This window comes from Cervus canadensis, chromosome 8, assembly GCF_019320065.1.
Source record: "Cervus canadensis isolate Bull #8, Minnesota chromosome 8, ASM1932006v1, whole genome shotgun sequence".
In the NCBI taxonomy this organism is placed as follows: domain Eukaryota; kingdom Metazoa; phylum Chordata; class Mammalia; order Artiodactyla; family Cervidae; genus Cervus; species Cervus canadensis.
This window is the reverse complement of record NC_057393.1, coordinates 11,245,994-11,264,549: the sequence shown is the minus strand read 5'-3', so window position 1 is coordinate 11,264,549 and position 18,556 is coordinate 11,245,994. Positions and strand designations below refer to the sequence as shown.

The 18,556-nt window shown below is 39.8% G+C and overlaps 1 protein-coding gene across 3 annotated transcripts in view; it reads left to right on the top strand.

Annotated features, from left to right (window-relative positions):
- PLPP4 (phospholipid phosphatase 4) overlaps positions 1-18,556 on the top strand; it is a 140,380-nt gene that overhangs the window by 90,539 nt on the left and 31,285 nt on the right. The gene's annotated exons all lie outside the window — the stretch shown is intronic.

Genomic DNA, 18,556 nt, shown 5'->3' with positions numbered 1-18,556 from the left:
GTGGATTTATCTCTGGGCTTTCTATTCTGTTCCATTGATCTATATTTCTGTCTTTGTGCCAGTACCATACTGTCTTGATGACTGTGGCTTTGTAGTAAAGTCTGAAGTCAGGCAGGTTGATTCCTCCAGTTCCATTCTTCTTTCTCAAGATTACTTTGGCTATTCGAGGTTTTTTGTATTTCCACACAAATTGTGAAATTTTTTGTTCTAGTTCTGTGAAAAATACCGTTGGTAGCTTGATAGGGATTGCATTGAATCTATAGATTGCTTTGGGTAGTATAGTCATTTTGACAATATTGATTCTTCCAATCCATGAACATGGTATGGCCTGGATATTCTTTACCACACCTTACAAATAAGGCAAAAATCCATTTATTTTCTTTCAAAATTACTCCCTTCTGGAAAAGAAGAAAAGTGACTGGTATTTGCTGACTACATAGAGCCAGGGAGCCCAGTGAAGAACTGCCCATGTCTCCTCATTACTTGGTCTTATGTTCAGAGGGTTGTCTCCTTCTGTTGTTAGGATTTAGCTATAAAATCCAGAGGGACTTCCCTGGAGGTTCAGTGGTTAAGACTCCGTGCTTCCAATGCAGGGATGCAGGGGGTGCCAGTTCGATCTCTGGTCAGGGAACTAAGATTCCACATGCTGTATGACGTGACCAAACAAAAAAAGAAAAACAAGTGAGACGCTGCCACATATTTCATGATCTGGCCTTTGTCACAATAGCTTAGGTAGAACTCCAAATACCCTGTAAGTATTTCAGAAAGTATTCATTTGCGCATTTCTTTAGTGATTCAGCCATTTATTCAACCCATGTTTCATGGAGACCTTCTATGTGCCAGGTCTATGTGAGAGGAGGTAGACACCAATCCCGTCCTAGCAGCCTTTACAGAGCATGGCCTCAGCGAGACAAGTGATGTCTTAAGCCCATTAGGATAAGGTGTCTCTTGCTCCCAGCAGATGCAGTCCCGGGTATGAAGCATCATCAGCAGAAAGCAGGTGTCCTTTATCAGCTGGGAGCCCTTAGGCAGTGAGTATTCTGAACAAACATTCTTGGCATCCCTGATGGACAGCAGTGGACATTAAACAAATTACTACTCAAATAGACATTTAATTACAAGCCTGACATATACAATTAAGGAAAGGACCTAATACGTAATTATTAAGTAGTGTCTCACATAATCAGAGGTGTCTGGGACAATTCCAAAGGAGGAGTGCATGAGAACATTTCTCACCAGAAGAACCCCAAGCATCCCCACCCATCGTCTTGGTGCCTGTGGAGAAGAGAGCCAGGGCACTTAGATAAGTTAAGACCTCTGGATTTCTGGTCTAACCACTTATTCGATTAGAGCATTCATTTACTTTTTTTTATATGTCCATAACTACCCATTGCTAGGTGTCAAAAGAATGCCATTTTAAGACCTCTCATGGGGTAAAAAATGATAAATTTGCTTTTGTAATAATTCGATTTCTCTACATAAAAAATTTCATACTTAAGAACACTTTAGTATTAGTTTTGATAGAAACAGAAGAATTATTTTCAGGTTCAGACAGACCTGAGTTTGGCCTGGCTCCATTACTTTATAATGATGTGATCTTGGGCAAGTTGCTGCATGAGGTTCTGCCTCAGTTTATTCATCTGTAAAATGGGATTTCTAATCCCTACCTTTCAAGGTGTGGGGAAAATTAAATGTGATGATTTAGTGCCCATTCCCCCTTGAGCTCTGACTCTGGGAAAGGTCAGAAGACGCTGGTCTGTGTCCCCTTTGGCAGCAATGGAAAAGCAAGAGCAAAACAAAACAGAATCTGGCCAACATGTGTTGATTCAAATGTGTTTGTTTCTTGCATTGTACGACAGCAGACTATAGATGCATCAAGTTGAGTTCCCTACTGAAAGATGAGTGTTTGGTTATCTCATCCTTAATAATGTCCTTCATGGCATGTGTTTTGCTGTGAGATTCGTGAAGTATATTCAGTCAACATACTCCTCTTGCAGTGGTTCTCCTGTCTACACCTATGGTATTAATTTGATTCTATGTACAGATCTATCTGGGGTTCACAGGTGACTCAGTGGTAAAGAATCCGCCTGCAATACAGGGTACACGAGTTCGATCCTGGAGTCAGGAAGATACCCCAGAGAGGGAAATGGCAACCCACTCCAATATTCTTGCCTGGAAATTTCATGGCCAGAGGAGCCTGGCAGGCTGCAGTCCGTGGGGTCACAAAGAGTCAGGCACAACTGAGTGACTTAACAACAGATCTATACACTTCAGAAACTCACTGTCTTACAATTTTTTAAAACAAAAGTAAAAAGTTAAAAAAAGATTTCTCTGATCATGGCCTCCTGTGTATTTAAGAATTATGGCATGCCACTTAGATCCTTCTTAAAAACCAGTGTGTGTTTCAAAGAGCCTCCCTTGAGCCAGGCTTATGGACAGGCCAAATCAATGACCACAGCATGGCACGCTTGCCTGATGGCTGCAGACTGAGAAGTGGGAGGCCTGCTGGAGATTCATTTCCTAGAAGGTTGGTGAACAGTTGCACCCACATCTACAAAGTTCACAGTGGCAGGGATATTGGAGTGCAGTCAGCCAGAATGTCAGCCAGCATGGGCCCAAGTACAAACCACCAGAGATATAGCCTGACCTGAGACCACAGGATTGGAAGTCATCATCCGCTAAGTCATCCCTTGTTTTCCTCATTGGATGGTGGCTAAAGCGGAAGCACAGAAGTACCACTCAGTTCTCAAAGTGAATAACATGATTTAGGGAGGCAGTCGCTTGAGATGCAAGGAGGCCTCTGGGTAGGGCTGGGATGGTTGTCCTAACCAGTCAGAGTCAACCTGGGAACCGCTGGTTGGTACTCAGCCTCCTTCAATCTCTTTATGACATGGGATTTGCAATAGCACAGGCTAGCAGTGTAAGTTCATTGCAGAGGAGCTGGCCACCTCCCCAAGGAGAGAAGAGGTGCCTTTGGAGGCCTTCGGCCCAATACAGGAATGTAAAAGCCTCGTGATTTTGTAAAAGTATATTTAGTTCCTTTCATGCGTCCAGCCCATATGTGCCCTTTTTTTCTCAATTGCTGCTGAGAAATGAACTGGTAAAAGCTTTTCATGTGGTAACAATAACCACAAAACTCACTGCCATGTGGCTGTCCTCAATGGTTTATCTCGTCCCCGACATTACAGTTAGACCCCTGATTGGATTCCCTGGTGGCTCAGTCAGTAAAGAATAAATCTGCAGTTCAAGAGATAGGGGTTTGATCCCTGAGTTGGGAAGATCCCCTGGAGAAGGAAGTGGCAACCCACTCCAGTACTCTTGCCTGAGAAATCCTGTGGACAGAAGAGCCTGATGGGCTACAGTCCCTGGGGTCGCAAAAGTCGGATGGACATGACTTAGTGATTAAACTAACCACCACTGCTAGACTACCCTGATTGCTGGTAAATGATGTCTTCATGTCCCAGAGTCTTCAAAAATTCTTCCATGCATCTGTAACACTCACTTGGCTTGAAGTTTTCTTCCCCTAGAGGCAGTCTGTATGTCTTTTCTGTTCAGACAGCACTGTCCTTACCTGTTGGCATCACCAACTTGATGGACTTGAGTTTGAGTAAACTCCGGTAGTTGGTGATGGACAGGGAAGCCTGGCATGCTGCAGTCCATGGGGTCTCAAAGAGTCGGACATGACTGAGTGATTGAACTGAATTGAACTGATCCTTACCTGTAGATGGTGGAGGCAGAGGAGGGGTGGAGCCCAGGTGACCTTGGCACCCTCACCGCTGCCTGGCACAGAGTCTCCTGCCTGGGTGGATGCCAGTGTGGTTAGCAGGCTCCAGCTCTTTCCAACCACCACAAGCCTGTTCTCTACATCTCTGTTCTGTTCAGTTCAGTCACTCAGTCATGTCCAACTCTTTGTGACCCCATAGACTGCAGCACGCCAGCCCTCCCTGTCCATCACCAACTCTCGGAGTTTACTCAAACTCATGTCCATCAAGTTGGTGATGCCATCTAACCATCTCCTCCTCCGTCATCCCCATCTCCTCCTGCCTTCAATCCCTCCCAGCATCAGGGTCTTTTGCAATGAGTCAGTTCTTCACATCAGGTGGCCAAAGTATTGGAGTTTCAGCTTCAACATCAGTCCTTCCAATGAATATTCAGGACTGATTTCCTTTAGGATGGACTGGTTGGATCTCCTTGCTGACCAAGGGACTCTTAAGACTCTTCTCCAACATCAGAGTTCAAAAGCATCAATTCTTTGGCATTCAGCTTTCTTTATAGTCCAATCCATACATAACTACTGGAAAAACCATAGCTTTGAAGAAAGGACCTTTGTTGGCAAAGTAACGTGTCTGCTTTTTAGTATGTTGTCTACATTGGCCATAACCTTTCTCCCAAGGAGCAAGCATCTTTTAATTTCATGGCTACAGTACATCTCTGTAAACTCTAGTATTTCTTGAATAAGGAAATAAATATCAAGGAATTAGAGGAGAAAGCATAGCTCTGAGGACCCATTATTAGATAAACAGAAATGGCATGATTTTTTATTAAATATAGCATGGCATAATCTTGTAAGTGACATTTCCCAGCCTCATCAATCATAATTTTTAAAGTGATGGTTAAAAATTTTATTAAAAAATAAACAATTGGCAATTTAGAGAAGAAACCTAGTAGGAAAATGATTGATCATCAATAAGTTAAAAAAAAAAACCTACATTCATGTAGATTTGGTAAAAATATTGCTTTCTGTAATTTTCATCAGCAGTAACATTTTATTCAGTGCTATGTGATGCTTCTTGGCCATGTGAAAAAAAACCAAGGGACATTTTTTCCTGTTACTTTCCTTTTTCCTGCTGCATTTAGGCCAGTTTCATGAGGACAATACCTTTCTAAAGGCAGGCTGCTCAAGTGCTGATAATATGATCCTGAATCATTTGTTCATGGAAACTTCATGGTTGAGTGGAAAGTTCATGACTGTTGGAAAGTTCATGACTGTTAGAATCAGAAGGACATGACTGTGAATCCGAACTAGTTTTTATGACCTTGGTAATTGCTTAATTTTTCTAAGCTTTGGTTTTCTCATCTTTCAAATGGATGCAATAATATTTCATAATGTTACTGTGAGGATTGTATCATTGAACTTTTAAAATATGCTAATTTAAAAATTTGCTTTAGCCACATTCTATTAAATTTAAGGATAATAAGTACATATGGTCCAAGATGGTTGGTATTATACTTGGGGGATTGATTTAGATGCCAAGTGTTGTTTGGAATGCCAAAATTTTTGGATAATGAATTTCTAGTTCTAGCCATGAGGGAGAAACTGGTATTGGACTTGCCCTTATTGTTATTTTTAAGGTTAATAAAATTGATAAGCTTCCAGCAAGACTAATCAAGGGAAAAAGAGAGAACACACACATTATCAATATCAGGGAAAAAACACTCCTATAGATTCTAAATACATTAAAAGGACATTAAGGGGATATTGTGAACAGGTTTATGCCAATAAATTCAACAATGTATGTAGAATGGTCCAATTCTTTGCAAACCACTGCTCACCAAGACTGATTTAAAGATGAAATAGGAATCGCATTTGTAATTGAATGCTTCTGTAGAAAGAAATCTCCAGGCTCAGATGGTTTCACTGGTATCTTTCATCAAACATTTAAGAAGAAGCAATCTTACACAAAACTTAAAAAAAAAAAAAAAGTAGAAAAGAAGGGAACATGTCCCAGCTGGTTCTGTAAGACTATACAGATAAAGTTATAGACTAATTCTGATAACATCTGACAAAGACATTGCAAGGAAGAAAAATTATAGGCCAAATGTCTCTCATGAACAAAGACACAAAATTCTTTAATAAAATTTCAAGTCAAGTCCAGTAATAAATAAGAGGGAATTGGAATTTATCCTAGGATGCAAAGTTGATTTAAAAATAAAAATCAATCATTGTTATTGACTAAATTATCAAAATGTAGGAAAAAATCATATTATCAATAGACATAGAAAAAACAACAGCCATCCATAATTTTAAAAAATTCTTCTTTCATTAAAGAAGAAATAAAATGGAACTTCTTCACTTTGATGAAAGGTGTCTGTGAAAAATCTACTACTAACTTCACGCTTAACGATCAAAAGCTTTCCTTTTATGATTGGTATCATAAAGGGATGTCCATTTACTATAATTTTTCATTTAATTATTTTATCTATGTAAAAATATAAAACTGTATCTATTAAAAATTGTGATCGTTGTTCTGGTCAGTACAATTAGGCAGAAAAAAAAGTAATAGGCAAAGAAGAAGTAATTTTTATTTTATTTAAATAATTTGATTATTTATTTAGAAAATCCTAAGAAATCTACAAAATATATTAGAATCAACAATTGAATTTTGGAAGGTTATAGGATAAAAGGTTAATATAAAAATCAGTTTTATTTCTGTATAACAGGAAACAATTATAATAGAAAATGCCTATTTTAAAAGTCCTATTTACAGTAGCATCAATTTATGAATACATAGGAATAAACTTTTTGACAAAGGTGCCAAGGCATTTCAGTGGCAAAAGTAAAAGTTTAAAATCAATAGACCAGAAAACCTGAATAAAATTATGAAAAAATTTAACCTTGACAGCTACCTCACACTATATGTAATAACTCAAAACAAATTGTATACTAAGACTTAAATCAAGATGATAATGCAGAAGGATGTCTTTGGTACTTTGAGATAGTCAGAGGCTTCTTCTTATTGTTGTTCAGTACTAAGTTGTGTCTGACTCCTTTGTGACCCCATGGTCTGAAGCCTGCCAGGCTCTTCTGTCCATGGGGATTTCAAGGCAAGAATACCAGAGTGGGTTGCCATTTCCTTCTCCAGGAATCTTCCTGGACCAGGGATTGAACCCGTGTCTCCTGCATTCGCAGGTAGATTCTTTACTACTGAGCCACCAGGGAAGCCCCAGAGACTTCTTAAAAGGAATATAAAAGCACCAACAATTACAAAAAAAGATAAATGGAACTTCACCAAAGTTTAAAAGTTTTGCTTTGCCAAAGATATCATTATGAAAGTAACAGGGCAAGCCACCTATTGAAAGGAAATACTTGTAATTCATATATCTCACAAAAGACTTATGTATTCACATCCAGAGTATATAAAGAGCTCCTACAGGTAAGCAACAGAAAGACAATCTAATAAGAATGTAGGCAAAAGACCTAAACAGAGACTGCATAAAGCAAGATAATATGAATGGCTGGTAAGCATATGAAAAGATGTTAGATGATTGTTCATTAGGGAAATACAAATTAAAGCCCTATTAAGATACCACTTCACAGCCATTTATTAATGGCTAAATTGAAAAAGACGGACAACATCAAATGTTGATACATGTAGATTCGAGTGGGTCTCTCATATGCTGTTTATGGAAGTATAAATTGATATAATGACTTGGTAAGTTGGGAGTCTTTTTAATGAAATCAATCCTATACTTACCCTATGATTCAGCAGGTCCATTCCCAGGTATTTACCCAACAGAAGAACACATATTCATAAGAGGACTTGTGCAGATGTTTTTAGCAGTTTTATTTCTTTTGTTGTTGTTCAGTCGCTCAATCGTTTCCTACCCTTTGGGACCCCATGGACTGCAGCATGCCAGGCCCCCTTATCCTTCACTGTCTCACAGAGTTTGCACAAACTCATGTCCATTGAGTCGGTGATGCCATCAAACTATCTCATCCTCTGTCACCCCCTTCTCCTCTAAGAGACCTAAACTGGAATCAATTCAAATGTTTATCAATAGGAGAATAGATAGCAAAATAGAACAAATTACAAATACATGTTGCAATAGAGATGAATCTCAAAAGCATATAAGAGGAGAAGGCCAGACACCAAAGAATATATACTGTAGCATTCTGTTTATATGAGGTTCAAGAACTGGCAAAACTAGTCCATGGAGTAGAAATCAGAGTGATTGTTCTGATCAGGGGAGGGGTTGTAGATAGGGGTGGGACTGACTAGGAAAGGCTGTAACATTATCTTTTGCAGGGGTGGAGGGAGTGCTTCCAAGAATGTCTGTGTTTTTCAGGACTTGTGATCTGTACATTTCACTGTGTATAAATTTAAGCTCAGTTTCAAAAAAAACTAAACCAAAAAGAAAAATTTTCAACATACTGTCTATGTATTTATTAGTGAATCTCAAGGATATTTAAGAACAACTTAGTAGTTGATGAGGATTTTCACATAGCATTTATCTTAACTTGAAAGATAAGCAAGTTGTAGATTGTGATTCCATTTCAGTGGCATTTGAAATGACACTGTGACAAAGCAAGATAACCAGAGGTCAGTTGTTGTCCACTGATATGGCTGTCCAGACCAGTGGGCTCCTATTCTGTCTTCCTTCTTTTATTTCACTTCTTGATCTTTCACATGGCAACGAATTGATTTTCTGCTACTCTTCTCTTTAGAAGTCTTAGCATAAAATTTCAACTCTTGGAATAAAAGTCAAGTGAATTTTCATGTTCCACAAAGCCTTGTAAAAATCTAGCCCCTGCCTAATCCTCTAGCTTCATCTCAGCTGTGCTCCATGCCAACCTACTGACTTGACAGTTCCTTGCTTGTATCCGTCTCTCCCTCTCTGAGGCCACCGTTGCTGTTTTCTGCCTTGTGAGTGTTAGTCGCTCAGTTGTGTCCAACTCTTTTGCAACTCCAGGGACTGTAGCCCGCCAGGCTCCCCTGAGTGGGTTGCCATTCCCTTCTCCAGGGGATCTTTCTGACTCAGGGATTGAACCTGGGTCTCCTGCAATGCAGGCAGATTCTTTACTGTCTGAGGCACCAGGGAAGCCCATTTTCCACCTTGGATACTCTCTAATGCCCTGCATATCTAGCTGATTCTCATCTTTCTGATTTACATAAGGCGGTGCCCCCTCCCTGGCCTTGTCAGCCACACTCTCCCAAAAGCCTGCTTATTCCTTTCCTAACACTTTTTGTAGTTTATCGTTATTTCTGTTTCTAGGTTCCGTAAGGCCAAGAACCAAATTTGTCTCATCTCAGACCTGAACATTAACACTTGACCTGGTACATAGGAGGAACTAAATAAATATTTGTTGAAATAATGGCTTCATTATAAAACTCTCAACCTTATCATGCCAGGTGGTATTGTTTTGAGTGTGTGTGTGTGTCTCATGAAGCCTACATATTTTTTCAATATCCTGGCAGACTAAATTATTATTTATCGACAAAAACTTACATTATCATAGGGAATAAAATCACCTTTCTCTAAACTTGGATTATTTGGCTGCCTCTAGTTAGATGGGCTTCCCTCATGGCTCAGTAGTAAAGAACTTGCCTGCCAATGCAGGAGACCTGAGTTCAAATTCCTGGGTTGGGAAGATCCCCTGGAGAAGGAAATGGCAACTCACTCCAGTATTCTTGCCTGGGAAATCCCATAGACAGAAGGAGCCTTGCGAGCTACAGTCCATGGGGTCACAAAAGAGTCAGACTTGACATAGCAACTGAACAACAATAACAGAAGTTAGGTGACCTTTCAGCTTCTTTATCTAATGGATGAAACAATGAAGCCAAAATCAGAGCAATACATCATCATCCCTTCTCTGAGTAGAAAATTGAAATCTGGTTTAATTGTAGGTCTTCGACATTTTCTATCTGCATTCTATCACCATTGACTATCAAAGAGTATCTTGGGAAGTCTAGGAATTTTATCATTTCCTGCATGCCAAATGCACAAACTTCTGTGTTCATTCTCAGGAAAGTAGTCTGGCCTGGGTTTTTTTTTTTTTTTGACTGAATTAATAAGTGACTGCTGCAGCTTCTTTTTCCTTCTTCTTTTCTTTTAGAAGAAAGTTAGTCAACTGACTAACTCCATGACCCATATCAGCACTGCAAAACACCAACCAGCTTTCACCTCTGAGCTTCATTTCCTCAAAGCTGTAGATTTGCATCAGTGATTGCAAAGGCATGTTGGAAAGGAATCGACTGTGTTGATTTCCAGATCTCTTCAAGGAGCTGAGTGACAAAAGCTGGAGCTGATGGCATCGATACAGGAAAAAGTCTTTGAATGCTGCAGTATAGGAAGCTGGGCTCCCACCTACAAAATTCTCTTCTGATTATTTATATGGTGTAGACAAAGCTCCACTGCATTTGAGAAGGGTGCAGACATTGGGGTTCTCAGCATTTACATTATTATCTGATTCTTTACCAAGTTTATGAAGTTGCACAGGAAAGGCGAAGTCAATATGCCATGAAAGGAAATGCAGAGTAATGAACTGACCATCTCTCAAATTAACCTGCTGTCAAACATCTGTCCCTTTTCTTTCCTCCTTCTCGCTCAGTTCTCACTGATTATTGGGTGTTTTAATATGACAGTACAACACAAACACTTTGCAAGGTGGTGATGAAGTCAAACTGCACATCTTGAGAAAGATGCAGGCTTTCATGAAGTCAGTGAAAGTGATGCTGCAGAGCTGCCAGTTCAGACAATGAGACCAGTTAACAACTGGAAGGAGGCAAATGCAGTAGAATGAGGCCAGTAGAGTTGCTTCAGAAAAGACCGATATGAATGTCAGCAAATTGAGAGGTAGTTGAGAAAAAAGTAATGAATACTGCTCTATTTTTGTTCAAAAAAGATCTTCCTGGTGATTTTGAGGGGTGCAGGTTGTATTTTATGGCTGCAGGACAGGGAAACCTGGTGTCCTGCAGTCCCGTCCTGCAGTCCACGGGGTTGCAAAGTGCTGGACACGACTTAGCAACTGAAGACCAGTTTTTATTTTAATTATATGAAAAACCGGGACTTCCCTGTAGCTCAAATGGTAAAGAGTCTGCCTGCGATGCAGGAGAGCAGGGTTCATTCCCTGGGTCGGGAAGATCCTCTGGAGAAGGAAATGGCAAGCCACTCCAGCATTCTTGCCTGGAGAATCCCATAGACAGAGGAGCCTGGCTGGCTACAGTCTGTGGGGTTGCAAAGAGTCAGACACGACTGAGCAACTAACACACACATATAAAAAATCATGGAAATTTTATTTCTCTTGTTCTAAAAATTAGCTTAATTGCAATTATAGCTCGCATTTTATTAACTATAAGATAAAATTAATTTATTTTTATGAGTTTTAACTTTTTTGTTGAATCTTAATAAAAGCTTTTTTTTTCAGTTTTTAATATGAAAGCTTGCTCTTGGTTTTGAGTGGACTTGCTTTAAGTAACTTTCTGTTATCAAGGGTGCCTGTCCCTGACAGTAACCTGGATGCTGTGTACCTGGGGCCTCCTGATGCCTATGAGTATGTGAGACTCCTTGAGAATCACAGAGGTGGAGAGAGAGAGGTCTGAGAGGACCAGTGTGGTGGACGGAGCTGTGACCCAGACTTGACCATTCCCCTTGCTGTCCCCAGCACCCACACACCCCTAGATCCATAGCAGACAGCTCTGCCTGCCCCCTCTGGGCAGCATAGGACCCTCAAACCTATATTCTGGAAGTCCTGGGAATGTTGATAACCTTCCAGAGGCTGGTAGTTACACTGAGTGCCAAATCTGAGGGACAGAAGGGAATGAGATTAGTTCTAGAAAGGCAAAAACAAATCCAGGACACCAAAACCAAGTAGAACCCAAATAGCAAAGCATTGATCTTTGCCTCTAGAGAAGAAAAGGGAAAACCCAAATCCAACCTTTACTCTCATAGTTAGATTGAAAAAAAAAATTGACTCTGTACTGTAGTTGACCTGAGTAAAATGTTGTTGCTATGCAGTTGCTCAGTCATGTCTGACTCTTTGCGACCCCATAGACTGCAGCACACCAGGTTTCCCAGTCCTTCACCATCTCCCAGAGTTTGCTCAAACTCATGTCCATTGAGTCGATGATGTCATCCAACCATCTCATCCTCTGTCATCCCCTTCTCCTCCTGCCTTCAATCTTCCTCAGCATCAGGGTCTTTTCCAGTGAGTTGGCTCTTCTCATCAGGTGCCCAAAGTATTGGAGCTTCAGCATTAGTCCTTCTAATGAATATTCAGGGTTGATTTAGGATTGACTGGTTTGAATAATACAGAAACTTCCAAATGGTGAGCTGGCCCCGATTGACTTTTTCCTTAGTGTTTGAATCAGATTTTATATTGTCTGTGCGTTGTACCCAGGGCATGTGGAGCTGCTTGGGTAGAAAGCACTTTGACTTCTTGTCTGCATCACAGGGACTTTATTTGGCACCTGCCTTTTCAATCTCTTATCCAAATCATCCAGGAAGACTTTTGATAGAAACAAGACCAAGGGCTCCTGGTTAGGTTGGCATCTGTACTTTTTTAGTTGCTTTTTCAGCCAGCTACCAAAACTCCAAAACAGCACTCTGGTAAAGTTCTCAGGTGTGACTTTGGCAAATGCCTCACTAAAATTAAGACCCACTGAGTGTCACTGTGGCAGGCGGAGAAAGCATGGGACTTGAGAGGTCTGACTAACTTAGCACCTATTTGCCTGAATGGATGGATAGATGGATAGATGGATGGATGGAATCTTGAGTCCTATACCTATCACTTCCAGCAGTGACCCTTAGCAAGTTATTGACTTCTTAATTCACACAGGAGCCATTTATTGATTGCCTTCTGGGTTTCAGACACTAAATTAAGTGTTGAGGCTACAAAGGTGAATAAGACAGCATCTCTCCTCAAGGTCTTGTAAGATGGTAAAGACAGTAAGGGAGGGATTCTTGCAGGAGACTCACTGGCCCAGTGTACCAGGAGACCAAGTTAGAGGTGCAGTTATCCCCGATCTGTTGTTTCTGCAGGCTGGTGCCCTTTCCTGTCCTTGCCTTAGGAAAGTGGTGAGCCCTGTGAGGAAATAATACCCCCTTCTGTGACTATTTCCAGAGACTGATAGAAGATACTTCAGTCTTTAACTTCCAGAATCTCATTGCTTCCTTAGGGTTTAAAAAAAAAAAAAAATATATATATATATATATATTTAAATTTATTTATTTTGGCTGTGCTGGGTCTTCATTGCTGCATGGGCTTTTCTCGAGTTGTATCAAGCAGGAGCTGCTCTCTAGTTGCAGGGCCCAGTCTTCTCATTGTAGTGGCTTCTCCTGTTGCAAAGCCCAGGCTCTAGGCATTCAGATTCAGTAGTTGTGGTGTGTGGACCTAATTGCTCCACATCATATGGGATCCTCCCGGACCAGGGATCAAACCCATGTCTCCTTCATTAGCAGGCAGAGTCTTAACCACAGCCCCCAGGGAAGCCCCAAGCCTTTATTAAAAGACAAACGAGGATATTCCCCTGCCATCAGGCTTCCAGCACCTTTCTTACTACCCCTGCTTTTACAAAGATCCCTAGAAGTAATTTTTGGTCACTTGGGGAGGGGCTCTTCTGTCCTGGGGAGAAATTGTTCTCTTTCTCATGTGGGTAACCACCGAGGACACGGGAACTGTTCAACTATTTCTGGCCCAAGCTTCTGTTTGTAGATGCAGGATGTGTTCACATGGCATGAGCAGAATGTCAAATGGTATGGACATGAGGATAAAATTTAAGCTTGCCATTTGCAATAGTGGGGACTCAGAGAAGATTCAGTCTCCTGTAGAGCATCTTGAACTAAGCATTGAGTCTTTCTACTGACTTTATACAGCTGTTTGTTGAGCTTTTACTGTATTCTAGACAAGCACCAAATGTTTTACATGCATTATTTTATTTAGTCCTCAGGAAAAACTCAGGAGGTAGATATTCTTATTAATCCCATTTTGCAGGTGAGACCCAGAGGGTTAAGTGTCTTGCTCCAGGTCACAGCTAGTAAGCAGTGAAGCTAGGATTCAAACCCAGGCATTTTGATGTGACTTTGCGTAACCATCCGAAGAACGGCATGGCAACCCACTCTGGCATTCTTGCCTGGAGAATTCCATGGACAGAAGAGCCTGGCGGGCTACAGTCCATGGGGTCGCCAAGAGTCGGACACGACTGAACGACTAATGCTTTTGCCCAACTATCACTCTATCTGATATTTAATTCAAGATATTAGTGAAGAAATCTCCCATTGATGATTCATGCAGGAAGAAGCTATTTCTTTCCTTGAAAACTTGGTAACCAAAGTATTTTATGTTCATATGTGTAGGGCATGCTTCCTTGGTAATACTTTTCAAAGAAAAACAAGTAATCCAAGTCCTGGCTTAGCATATTTCTGAGCTATGCGAACCGTGCAGAACATCACAACAGACGGCACAGAGCCGCAGGCCTTTGTTGCACTGAACAGGTGTGAAAGGGATGAGGTCTGTCTTTTCCCCTTTAAGAAATAGCTACATTAGAACAATAAAGTATCAGCGAAGTTTGAAATCCATCCTGGTATAAGATCTGTAACAGGCAGCCTGGCCAGTTTCATTTATTCTGTATTTATTCCCATTAGAAGCCTTGAGTGTTCCCTGGGCTCACTCTTGCTAAATCAATGTTTTCAGAATTCTCAGTGGCTTGAATTTAGTAATCTGAGAAATCAATCAAGTGCCTCGGGAGAGTGCCATGTCTTATTCTGCTCAGAGCCTCCACGCGCCTCTTGTAATTAAGTATTAGTCGGAGTTCATTGCACTTGAATAATGAGGTGATGTTTGGGTAGGCTTCCTTTGTTGTTTTTTCTTCAGGCGCATTGCTTCTGTTTTTCTGGTTAAACAATCACTGTCGTCATAAAAATGCAATTTATAGCCTGCGTGATCATGACACTCAGCGTCTCCTAAAACCAAATCCAGGACTTCAGGTTCACTAGTGAGCTGCTAGAGCCAGTGCATGTAGCCTTGGCATGCGGAGTGCCTGCCTGGAAACATGGAGCTTTTACAGTTAAGCGTCACAGAGAAAGGAGACCAGGGTTGGTGCTTGAACTTGTTCCTTTCTTTTTTTTTTTTATATTTTACTTGTTCCTCTTTTAACGGCCTGACTTGCTTGATGACCAAATGAATAGCTGTATAGTCTCTGTTACAGTGACTAGTACAGTTTTGTGACTGGTTTTAATTTTGCATTTCCTCCTGGACTGTATACATTTCTTGATATCCTGCTCTTGTTTTATAGGGATAACTTAATCATGAAAGACATGTACAAAATCACACATGAAACATAATCTGCAATAACTGATATCTGTATAATATTATGTAATATTATTAAAGCTTCCCAGGTGGCGCACTGGTAAAGAATCCGCTTGCCAATGCAGGAGATGCAAGAGACGCGGGTTCAATCCCTGGATGAAGAAGATCCCCTGGAGAAGGAAATGGCAACCCACTCCAGTATTCTTGCCTGGAAAATTCCATGGTCAAAGGAGCCTGGCAGACTACAGTCTGTGGGATCACACAGAATTGGACATGACTGAGCACACACACACACAAACACACAGAAAGATATTATTGTTATTATTAAATAATATCAATAAATGTTAAGTAATAATGAAAAACAGACCCTGGTATACCCACCACTGGGAATTAAAATATAGAATCTAACTATAGTCTTAGAAATCCTGTCCAACCCCCTGCCACCCTTGCCCCCACCCCCTGGCTTATTGTTTTTACTCACACTTTAGCTATTGTCTTGACATTTTAAAACTAATTTATTTGCTTTTCTAGATAGTTTTACATACACACACACACACACACACATGCACACACATATTCCTAAATAATGTATTACTTGATTTTGCCTGGTTTTGGACTTCAATGGAGTCATACAGAATGTATTTTTGTGATTTGTTACTTTTGCTCACCACTGTTTTTGAGGTTCTTCTGTTTATTGATATATGTAACAGGAATTTATTCATGTTCACTGCTTTATGGTATTCCAAGACATGATAATACCACAATTTTTTAAAAATCATTTTAATGTTAATGAAAATTTGGCTCATCTCCAGTTTGGACCAGTTATGAACAGTGTTGCTACGAACTCTCCTCTGCAAAAATAATTCTCAGATGTATTCCTGGCAATGAGATTTCTGGGGCATTTGCTCATCTGTGACTTTAACAAATAATGTCATACTTTATATATATTCTTGCCAGCAAGTTATGAGGGTGCCCATCACCCACAGTCTTGCCAGGACTTGGCATCATCAGAATTTAATTTTTGCCGATCTGGAGGGTGTGATAGTAGCTCCCAGGGGTTGTGATATGTTTCTTATAGATGACTAATGAGCTGGACCCATCTTCTCATAAATTTAATGCAATTTAGATTTTTTCTTTATATGACATTACTCCTCATGTATTTTGCTGATTTTTTAAATAGGTTGTCTGCCTTTATATCACTGACTTACAAGGTTAATGAAATTCTCCATATTAGGTATTTGTTGGTTATTTGTGAGGCAAACATCTTCCCCTCTCTCTGCTTTTTTCATTATCTTTATGTGTTGGTTTTAGCCTCCCACAGTTTGTCTATTCATTGTTTCATTTACTTATTCATTCATTTATTTTAATAATTGTTTATTATCGTAGAAGCAGTACATGCATACTGTAGCAAGTTAGGATATACAGAGATGCAAACAATTTTTTTAAAGAACTTTGTATTTCTACTGCCTAGAAGTCATCAGCCTAAACATCTCAGTGAATATTCTACTGAGTTGCATTTGTGTATGTGTGTATGTGTGTGTGTGTATGTGATCAAAATGCAAGTTCAGTCAACAGTTTCCATCTTTGCCTTTCAGTAAATTTTCATCACATGGCATATGCAAACCATCTTCAGATTTCCTCCCTCTACTACCAATATCCTTTGTAGATGTGGTCAAACCAATATCCAATCTGGAATTTATTGCATATTTGGAAAAAACAAATGTTCAGTATTAAGTGTAGTCAGCTTCATCTGTTTTTTCCTTTATGGTCAGTACTTTTTGTGGCTTTTTAGACTTATCTCCCACTCCTAAGACTGTGTTATCTTCTAATTGCTCTTCCATTTCATTGGTCTCTTTTAGGTCTGTAATCCATCTGGAGCTGCTGATGGTGAATAGTGTCCAGTACTGGTCCAGTCTTATTGTCCTGTGGACTTATCTTTCCCAACACTATTTATTGATCTATAACACAACCTCTGGCCTGTCTTGTGTCCACTCAAGGATGGGTCTTTTAATTGGCTCTCTCTGTTCTAATCCATGTGTCAGTTTACTTATTTTTGTACCAACGCTGCAGTGTTTTTATTGTTACAGCTTTATAAGGACTTGAGATTTAATAGGGAAAATCTCCCTGTTAGTCAGCATAGGTGGGCTACCTTTGAATATAAATTTCAGTGGCTTAAAACCAAAAAAGATTGTTTCTTCCTTATGTTACACATAGAATTGTAGTCACTCGGGACCCAGACAAACTGAAGCTCTGTTACCATCTCAACATGTGCTTCCAGAGGGGAGAACAGAGTGTGGAGAGTCAGCTGCTAACGCCTCCTCCCAGAAGTGACACGCGTAGGTTCTGCTCCTGTTTCATTGACAGAACTAGTCACGTGACCACCCTGATTTCAAAGGTGTAAGGCAATTCAATTCTTCTATAGTTGGAACTAGAGAATCGTTTGCCCTTTGTGACTTTGTTCTTTTTCAGTAGTATTTTGGTTATTCTCAGCCCTATGCTCTTATATTGGTATTTTAGAATCACTTGGTGAAGTTTCATGAAAATCCTTATTGAGATTTTAATTTGGGGAGAAATGGCATCTTCCTATCTAAGTGTATGGTATATTTGTCACTTTGGGTGATAGTATCTTTTAGTCATTTTATACTTCTTCCTTAAAGGTCTTGCCTATTACTTATTACAGTAATTCATAGGTAGTTTATATTATTGTTTATATTGTCAATACTTTTTTACATTTTCTGTCTGATTTTTTCTTAGTGTCCAAAAATACAGTTGAGTTTGGTATATTGATTTTTAGTGCAGAAATTTTGCTGAACTCTCCTAGTAATTCTCATTTCTTATTCATAGATGATTTGGGATTTTCTACAAAGAAAATCATATTACCTACAAATGACAGTTTTATTTTTTCCTTTCCAGTTCTTAAGCTTTTAATCTAGTTTTTGTATCACTTTATTAGCGAGGACCTCCCTGTAAAGGTTCTAGAAGTGGGGATAGCAAGCATCCATGTCTTATTACTGATACAAAAGGAATGCTTTAAACATTTTACCATTAAGTATAGCTTTTTTGAGTAGACATTCTTTATAAAGGTCCTTTTATTTCTAGTCTGCTAAGAACGGATGTTAAGTTTGGTGCCTCCAACAAGTTGTTTACTTTCCCTTTAATGTGTTAATGTGGTGAGTAACTTTAAAAACATTAGAAAAGTGAAAGTGAAGTCGCTCAGCCATGTCCGACCCTTTGCGACCCAATGGACCGTAGCCTACCAGGATCCTCCGTCCATGGTATTTTCCAGGCAAGAGTACCGGAGTGGGGTACCATTGCCTTCTCCAGTAAAAAAAAATATTAAACCAGTATTAATTTCTGTAATTAACACCCTTTGATGAAGATGTATTCTCCTTTTAATTTACTACTAGCTTTGGTTGATAACATTCTGTTTGATGTTTATGTATATATGTATATATATATTTGAGTGATGTTGGTCAATAATTCTCATTTCTTGTGGCACAGTTGTCTGATAATCAGTGTTATCAAACCAGG